The 10264-nt window shown below is 40.6% G+C and overlaps 1 pseudogene; it reads left to right on the top strand.

The window, feature by feature from the left end:
- The first annotated feature begins 6823 nt into the window (after positions 1-6823).
- On the top strand, positions 6824-6942 carry LOC134912881 (5S ribosomal RNA; annotated as a pseudogene).
- The last annotated feature ends 3322 nt before the right edge of the window (positions 6943-10264 follow it).

Genomic DNA, 10264 nt, shown 5'->3' with positions numbered 1-10264 from the left:
TCCAGCTTGTAACCCTGAGAAACAATTTCTATTGCCCAGGGATCCACCTGTGAGTGAACTCAGATGTGGCTGAAAAGTCGAAGACGTGCCCCCACTGGGGCGGACTCCCGTAGCGGAGCCACAGCGTCATGTGGTGGATTTTGTAGAGGCCGGGGAGGACTTCTGTTTCTGGGAACTAGCTGTGTTGTGCAGCTTCTTTCCTCTCCCCTTACCTCTGGCAAGAAAGGATGCACCTCGTACTTTCTTGTTCCTCTGTGACCGAAAGGACTGCATTTGATAATGTGGCGCTTTCTTAGGCTGTGAGGGCATATAAGGCAAAAAAATGGATTTACGCACACAGATATAGTATCTGCACACTCAGTTTAGTACTAATATATTGTGGGTATATGTTTTTCGTCACCATAACCCACTTGGCAAAAAAACCCTTCTTCTTAATAACAAAAAATATTCTGTATAGGAGGGGGTGCAGTCAACTACAGTAATTGTAAGCTAGAATTGGGGTGGGAAAAAAGACAAGGAGAAGTCTGTACTGTTGACGCACTTGAGACAGATGATTATATATTAAAAAGTAACCTTTATTAGATATGTATTAAAATGAGATGAACATATGTATGTTTTATCCCGAACTCGCAGTGAAACATAAGGTTTAAAATCACAAAACAGACATATAAGTGAATAAAGAAAATAAAGAAATGTGAATGAAAGATTAAAAGGCGTGTCCACGTGTGATTCCTTATTATGCCACCTTCACGAAATTATCCTGTATGTGACCAGGTTATTGATGTAAACAATTCTGTGATGTGGTATTGTTAGTGACACAGTTATGAAACTGACCAATTACTGATCTAAATAATTCTATAATATGGTGTTATTAGTGACACGGTTGTGAAACTGACCAATCATCAGGGATCACTATATCTCTATGTCCCTTAAAGCTATATTCCCGATTATATTTCCACAGACAGATTCAATATATGTAATATAAGGAATAGATCTCCAAAATTGGGATATTATATATTTATTGTTATCCCGAAAGGAAAAGGCTGCTCCAATTCAATTATAGGGTCTATTTATTTGATAGGATACTTGCAAGTAAGATTGCTGTAGAGAATGTGGCAATTCCAGTGGCCAGATATAACCCTCTTCCTTTATAATACTAATCAGACCCTTTTCGGTCTGATTTTTATAGGATCGATGTTGCTTTCCCTAGAGATATAGCAATCTCAAATCTACTGGGAAGCACTTATAATTACTGAGACAGCTTGCTTCATCTCATTTCGTGTCAGCTATTATTAACAGGTAGAGTTGCTTAGAGGAATGTGGCAATTCCAGTTATCTTATATAGCATTCTTCCTTTATAATAGCGATCATGATTTACGTGATTTTAATTTTAGTATAAGCGGTACTGCTTTCTTAAGAGGTATGGCAATCTCTAATATCCTAGAAAGCAGACGGTATAATACGTCCTACCTCATGTCAGTTACTGACAACCACTGTATTGCATATATTTGAGGTTTTATGAACTTCTCACTGCACTGTTAAAGGAATATTCCTTATTATTTTACAGTGCGATTCTATCGGTGTGAGCTATATTAGTTCTGTTTGTTATATATATGAGATGGTTCTAGTGGGTCCTGGGAATAGATATTGGCCTGTTATATAACAAGGAAAAAAGAGGGGAAGGGGCCCAAAAGGGGATTGTATCTTAATATATAGTGAATAGACCCTGGCTGAATGGGAGCAAATTAGGCTATCTTTAATCAATTCATCTATGGAAAAAGTCTATCATCTATTCCTCCAGTATTAACATTTATTAATATAAAGTATATACTTAAATATAGTGTGTGTTTGGGAATATAGCAGTGATCAACTTCATATAATTGTACCTTAATTATTTCTTAAATAAGATTGATTTATTTCAACACTGTGTCAGAGAAAATAGATCAATAAAGTTTACTATTGCTGCTTGATTCATTATCTATTGCTCTTAGATTGTTACAAAATATAGACCTATTATGTGCTGCTGAGACATCCAACTGCTTGATTCATTTGGAAAGATGTGTCTGTTTTTAACAGTCTTACGTAAGGATATTGTTGCAAATGCAGCAGCTGGTAAAGATACTGTTGCAAATGCTATTGCTAGTGAAAATATGCAGCTGCTTCTCAGTGCTACTGAGACATCCAACTGCTTGATTCACTTGGAAAGATGTGTCTGTTTTTAACAGTCTTAAGTAAGGATACTGTTGCAAATGCAGCAGCTGGTAAAGATACTGTTGCAAATGCTATTACTAGTGAGATATGCAGCTGCTTCTCAGCCTTTCAATGTTACCAGAAAGGATTTTGTTACACTGTGTTTTTTATTTATTATTTATATATGCATATCCTGCTGAGACATAGAGCTGCTTTGCTAACTCTCAAGGAGTATTGGTATGCCACAAATATTTCCCAAATATATTGTGGTTAGCACAGTGATACAGCTAGTAGTGCATAAAAATATTGCAGTCCATATAATTGTTAAGTGAATAATTGTTTAGTGAATCTTTATAGCAGTTCAATGAGGCATTTCTTTCTATTATATTCTGAACTAGATCAGATTAACTTGCCACTAATCTATTCCTATCAAACTCAATGTCAGTTTTCTATTGGTGGAAATTACTAAATAGCATATTGCAATCATATGTAATCATTTTCAACATGATTGCTCCCTGACGAAGCTGCCATAGACGCAGTGAAACACGCGTGTAGGGCACGGCGTGTCCACATGTGCCTTAGTTTATGAAATGTTGAAAATGATTACATATGATTGCAATATGCTATTTAGTAATTTCCACCAATAGAAAACTGACATTGAGTTTGATAGGAATAGATTAGTGGCAAGTTAATCTGATCTAGTTCAGAATATAATAGAAAGAAATGCCTCATTGAACTGCTATAAAGATTCACTAAACAATTATTCACTTAACAATTATATGGACTGCAATATTTTTATGCACTACTACAGGCTTTTTCAACCAGTGTGCCATGGCACACTAGTGTGCCGCGACCAGTTGCAAGGTGTGCCGCAGAGCCAGAGCAGCTTCCTGCACCTACAGAGTGAACTGTTGGCCCAGGCTCTTCTTAGAGGATCAGTCGTGCTCCGGCCGTAACCTATGCCTTGAAAACGGTGTGATATCATAGGTCACGGCCGCCGCGTCTCACCACCCAGCCAGCCCACCTGCCTGCATACACATCTTCCAGTTCCCACCTGCATACACAGCTTTCCTTGCCAACCCACATTCACACCTGCCCGACCGCCCGCTGCTCAGTATTCGCAGAACTCCACTATGAACAAACCCCGCCACTGAGGGACAGGGAGAGAGGACAGCTGATAATAATATTTGTTATTTTATTTCTCCTGTGGGGAACAACAGGATTTATGTGGGGAGAATAAGAATTTATGGATTTATGGGGGGAACAATGTGAATAATTCATGTGGGGAGCAATAGGATTTATGTGGGGAGAAATGTGATTGATTTATGTGTGGAGCAATAGGATTTATGTAGGGAGGAACATGATTTATGTGGGGAGCAATGTGATTGTTTTTTCTGTGTAGGCCAATGTATGTGTGGATTTTTTTTTTACTGTGAGGGCCAATGTGTGTGTTTTATTTTTTTCTGTGGGGAACTGATGGTGTGCCTTGGCAATTTTAAAATATTGTTCAATGTGCCGCGAGTAAAAAAAGGTTGAAAATCACTGCACTACTAGCTGTATCACTGTGCTAACCACAATATATTTGGGAAGTATTTGTGGCATACCAATACTCCTTGAGAATTAGCAAAGCAGCTCTATGTCTCAGCAGGATATGCATATATAAATAATAAATAAAAAACACAGTGTAACAAAATCCTTTCTGGTAACATTGAAAGGCTGAGAAGCAGCTGCATATCTCACTAGTAATAGCATTTGCAACAGTATCTTTACCAGCTGCTGCATTTGCAACAGTATCCTTACTTAAGACTGTTAAAAACAGACACATCTTTCCAAGTGAATCAAGCAGTTGGATGTCTCAGTAGCACTGAGAAGCAGCTGCATATTTTCACTAGCAATAGCATTTGCAACAGTATCTTTACCAGCTGCTGCATTTGCAACAATATCCTTACGTAAGACTGTTAAAAACAGACACATCTTTCCAAATGAATCAAGCAGTTGGATGTCTCAGCAGCACATAATAGGTCTATATTTTGTAACAATCTAAGAGCAATAGATAATGAATCAAGCAGCAATAGTAAACTTTATTGATCTATTTTCTCTGACACAGTGTTGAAATAAATCAATCTTATTTAAGAAATAATTAAGGTACAATTATATGAAGTTGATCACTGCTATATTCCCAAACACACACTATATTTAAGTATATACTTTATATTAATAAATGTTAATACTGGAGGAATAGATGATAGACTTTTTCCATAGATGAATTGATTAAAGATAGCCTAATTTGCTCCCATTCAGCCAGGGTCTATTCACTATATATTAAGATACAATCCCCTTTTGGGCCCCTTCCCCTCTTTTTTCCTTGTTATATAACAGGCCAATATCTATTCCCAGGACCCACTAGAACCATCTCATATATATAACAAACAGAACTAATATAGCTCACACCGATAGAATCGCACTGTAAAATAATAAGGAATATTCCTTTAACAGTGCAGTGAGAAGTTCATAAAACCTCAAATATATGCAATACAGTGGTTGTCAGTAACTGACATGAGGTAGGACGTATTATACCGTCTGCTTTCTAGGATATTAGAGATTGCCATACCTCTTAAGAAAGCAGTACCGCTTATACTAAAATTAAAATCACGTAAATCATGATCGCTATTATAAAGGAAGAATGCTATATAAGATAACTGGAATTGCCACATTCCTCTAAGCAACTCTACCTGTTAATAATAGCTGACACGAAATGAGATGAAGCAAGCTGTCTCAGTAATTATAAGTGCTTCCCAGTAGATTTGAGATTGCTATATCTCTAGGGAAAGCAACATCGATCCTATAAAAATCAGACCGAAAAGGGTCTGATTAGTATTATAAAGGAAGAGGGTTATATCTGGCCACTGGAATTGCCACATTCTCTACAGCAATCTTACTTGCAAGTATCCTATCAAATAAATAGACCCTATAATTGAATTGGAGCAGCCTTTTCCTTTCGGGATAACAATAAATATATAATATCCCAATTTTGGAGATCTATTCCTTATATTACATATATTGAATCTGTCTGTGGAAATATAATCGGGAATATAGCTTTAAGGGACATAGAGATATAGTGATCCCTGATGATTGGTCAGTTTCACAACCGTGTCACTAATAACACCATATTATAGAATTATTTAGATCAGTAATTGGTCAGTTTCATAACTGTGTCACTAACAATACCACATCACAGAATTGTTTACATCAATAACCTGGTCACATACAGGATAATTTCGTGAAGGTGGCATAATAAGGAATCACACGTGGACACGCCTTTTAATCTTTCATTCACATTTCTTTATTTTCTTTATTCACTTATATGTCTGTTTTGTGATTTTAAACCTTATGTTTCACTGCGAGTTCGGGATAAAACATACATATGTTCATCTCATTTTAATACATATCTAATAAAGGTTACTTTTTAATATATAATCATCTGTCTCAAGTGCGTCAACAGTACAGACTTCTCCTTGTCTTTTTTCCCACCCCAATTCTAAAAAAATGGATTTACCAGCTGTAGCTGTGGAGACCAGGTCCGAGAGACCTTCTCCAAACAATTCCTCACCCAGCAGCATTGGAAGTGAACAAGCCCGCAGGACGGGTGAAAAGCGTTTTCCAGCGTGGACCACGGACATGAGGAGCAGCTTCTAGATCCTGTTAACCCCAGACTGACCCAGGGACCTGGGCAGGGACCGGTATATTTTTTACCCAGTCAATAGACCTTGTGCAGCAATAACTATGGTACTGATGTAGACACCTGATTTCCCCACAATTTAGAGTCATACTAACTCCCAATTCATATACAACTGAGGCACGCAGGAATTTGGACATTTTCTGGACAGATACCCGATCAGCACATATCAGTAATTTTTCAATCAGAATTTTTTTTCCAGGAGGCTGTCTAATATAGATTTTCAGTTTCATATTTGTATCCATTTGATTCCATTGAGGGTGACCCAGGGATCTGGGCAGAGACTGTCACTTTCTAGATTTATTTACTATTTTTTCAGCCACCAGTGTTTATGGATACTGAATTTGCCTGGCTCTACTAACCCTTTCCAGACAATCCTGTTCTGATATGCAACGTATATTTATGTGTGAGAAATTGGGTTAATTAGCATTTATCAGGGCCCGTGTGCCCCCTTTTTTGCTTTGTTGTGCCTGTAAAGAGGGTGATTGCCTAACATATTTTTGCTAATCACTTTGTCTTATGCATTACAACCTCAATTCGGCACAGTGCCGGCATAATATCATGTGCTGACATCTGATACGGCTTCATTTCACTTATTTTTCTCTCCCCCCTTTTTTCCCTCTCTCTTCTTTTTTCTTTTCTTTCTTTCTTTCTTTCTTTCTTTCTTTCTTTCTTTCTTTCTTTCTTTCTTTCTTTCTTTCTTTCTTTCTTTCTTTCTTTCTTTCTTCTCCTCTTCTTCCACTTTCCACATATCCATATCCGCGGACTCTCATTTATGGTCCACGGGGTCAATCCTGTGCCTAACATAGACAGTAGATCCGCAAAAAACTTCTGCTCTGAGCTGAATTCTCCTCAAGGTGTACTCTCATTGGTGAGTTGGCCAGATTGGGCCTAAGAAATTACTACCATACCCCACCGACAGAGCCCGATCTCGTTCGATCTTGGAAGCAAAACGGTGGTGGGCTGGGTCAGTATCTGTGAGGGGGACCCTCAGAGAATACCCAGTGTTGTAATTCATGACCTGTCTCGACTATACACCAGCAACAGGATCACCACTCTTTTCTTCTCTTCTCTCCTTTTTACTACTTCCTCAGCATCTCTTTACATGTCTACACTGAATATTTCTCTCAAGGTCCACCTTTCCCTGAGAATTTAAAATTGATAAGTCTTGATAATATCAACTAGGATCCATACTCCTTATAATAGTCCAGTCCATTGACCCTTGCAGGTCTCATTAACACAAGCTGTGCTTGTGCTGGTTGGATGGGATCAGGGTGCAGAGTTACAGTGTCTGCATCCCCCGTTAAGTCTATCAGTATAGACTAACCAGAACATTTCCAAATTTTCCTATCAATTATTCAATTGATTGATTATCTTTAGTACTCACCCTAGCCCCTCTACTCTGATCAGCCACACCATTTATTACGTGGTACTTTTCATAGATGTTGGTGGGTGGAGTCATATGTATGCATATGGATACCAGTATATTTTACTGATTAAGTGTGGTCAAATGTGGATATTTTCTTAAATTAATTAGATAATAAAAGTTATGTTTTAATACTTTCATAATACAAATTTACATAAGAGTGCACCCACACAAGAGTCTTCTGTAAACCAATTTTCCTTCAAATTCCTCACCCTTGTAAGGTAAAACCTCCATATGCCTTTTTGAGTCAGCATCACCTGTCCATTGCCGGTTCCATAGGACTAGTCTAGCAGAAATCGACATAGCGTTGACTCTAGAACCCGGTAAAGCAATGTCTCTTTGAGCATCTCTCAGACAGCATCTTTTATATGTCCTAGGGTCAATAAGATGGTATCCTTATCCAGGGTCTCAATCTCCGCTGATAAGGTATCTGTTCACGCTGCTACCGCGCTACAAACCCAAGCCGACGCAATAGCTGGTCTGAGTAAAGTACCAGAATGTCTGTAAATGGACTTCAAAATAACCTCCTGCTTGCGATCAGCAGGATCCCTTAGGGTAGCCGTATCTTGGGATGGCAGCGCTACCTTTTTGGATAAGCGTGTCAACGCTTTGTCCACCCTAGGGGAAGATTCCCATCGTATCCTGTTCTTTGCCAGGAAAGGATACGCCATAAGAATCCTTTTGGTAATCTGCAGTTTTTTATCTGGAGATTCCCACGCTTTTTCACACAACACGTTCAGCTCATGAGAAGGGGGAAAGGTTACCTCAGGTTTCTTCCCCTTATACAAGTGTACCCTCGTGTCAGGGACAGGGGGTTCCTCAGTGATATGCAAAACATCTTTTATTGCAATAATCATATATCGAAAACATTTAGCCAATTTTGGCTGTAACTTTGCATCATCGTAGTCGACACTGGAGTCAGAATCCGTGTCGGTATCAGTGTCTACTATTTGGGATAGTGGGCGCTTTTGAGACTCCGAAGGTCCCTGCGACATAGGGACAGACATGGGTTGACTCCCTGTCTGTTCCCTAGCCTCAGCTTTGTCTAATCTTTTGTGCAATAAATTCACATTAGCACTTAAAACATTCCACATATCCATCCAGTCAGGTGTCGGCGTTGTCGACGGAGACACCACATTCATTTGCTCCACCTCCTCCCTAGGAGAGCCTTCTACCTCAGACATGTCGACACACGCGTACCGACACACCACACACACAGGGAATCCTCTTATCTGAAGGCAGTTCCCCCACAAGGCCCTTTGGAGAGACAGAGAGAGAGTATGCCAGCACACACCCAGCGCTAATGACCCAGGAAAAAACACACACTATGTTTACCCAGATAGCGCTGTAATCTGTATAAAGCGCCAATTATGTGCCCCCCCCCTTCTTTAAAACCCTCTTTCACCGTGGATAATCAGGGGAGAGTCCGGGGAGCTTCCTCTCAGTGCTGTGCTGTGCTGTGGAGAAAATGGCGCTGGTGAGTGCTGAGGAAGAAGCCCCGCCCCCTCGGCGGCGAGTTCTGTCCCGCTCAAACATAAAAAAACCCTGGCTGGGGCTCTTTATATATACAGTGCCCAGCTGTATATATACACATTTGCCAGAAAAAAAGAGGTTTTATTGCTGCCCAGGGCGCCCCCACCTGCGCCCTGCACCCTTACAGTGACTGCCGTTTGTGTGTGCTGTGTGGGAGCAATGGCGCACAGCTTTACTGCTGTGCGTTACCTCAGTGAAGATCTGAAGTCTTCTGCCGCCTCTGAAGTCTTCTTCCTTCTCATACTCACCCGGCTTCTATCTTCCGGCTCTGCGAGGGGGACGGCGGTGCAGCTCTGGGACGGACGGCGAGTGTGAGACCTGCGTACTGATCCCTCTGGAGCTAATGGTGTCCAGTAGCCTAAGAAACAGAGCCTAACATTAAAGCAGGTCTGTTTCTCTCCCCTCAGTCCCTCGATGCAGGGAGTCTGTTGCCAGCAGGCTCCCTGAAAATAAAAAACCTAACAAATATACTTTCTTTCAGGAAACACAGGAGAGCTCCCTGTAATGCACCCCGTCTCCTCTGGGCACAGTAGTAAACTGAGGTCTGGAGGAGGGCCATAGAGGGAGGAGCCAGTGCACACCCATACTTAAAGTTCTTTCTTAAAGTGCCCATGTCTCCTGTGGAGCCCGTCTATCCCCATGGTCCTTACGGAGTCCCCAACATCCTCTAGGACGTAAGAGAAAATAGCATTTCATTCCTTTGACGCAGGGAAGGTTAGCGAGGCTTTCTTATTTTCAGTGAAGTAAGCCTCCTCAACCAGCTCAGGTGTTGTATCAGCAATATTCAACACATCTCTAATAGCCTCTATCATCACCTGCTCCCTTTAGAAAACGATGCTGTCCCCCGCAACACATCCCCGTCACAGTCTGCAGTGTCAGAATTGGTATCCGTATCATCCTGCATGATCTGCGCAAGAGCACGTTTATGTGAATATACAGCGGGGAGCCTTGAGGTACCAGGATTGGGCCAGACTGCCATAGAGTTCTGTAAAACCTGAGTTGCAGATTCATTTTGTGCAACCCCATTTGAAATCTGAGAAATCATAGATTTGATAGAGCATGGCTGGCCAAACCAGTCCTCAAGATCTACCAACAGTACACATTTTCCAGACCACCTAGCTGGTGCACAGGTGTAGTCATTACTAATTAAGATGTGCTGCATTCATTCCTAACTGACAATTCTACAGATCTCCAGGAGGCCTGGAAAACATGAACTGTTGGTAGATCTCGAGGACCGGTTTGGCCAGCCCTGTGATAGAGGATAACCACTCAGGCTACCTTGCTGGTATCTGTGCTAAACCAGTGCAATCCTGATTACATGGAATGGGATCATCCTGAGAAGACATATCCTCTGCATCATATGACACAGAGTCCCTGGA

The sequence above is a fragment of the Pseudophryne corroboree genome, chromosome 4, assembly GCF_028390025.1.
Source record: "Pseudophryne corroboree isolate aPseCor3 chromosome 4, aPseCor3.hap2, whole genome shotgun sequence".
In the NCBI taxonomy this organism is placed as follows: Eukaryota; Metazoa; Chordata; class Amphibia; order Anura; family Myobatrachidae; genus Pseudophryne; species Pseudophryne corroboree.
Note: the sequence above shows the minus strand (reverse complement) of the source record. Positions and strands in the feature narration are given on the sequence as shown.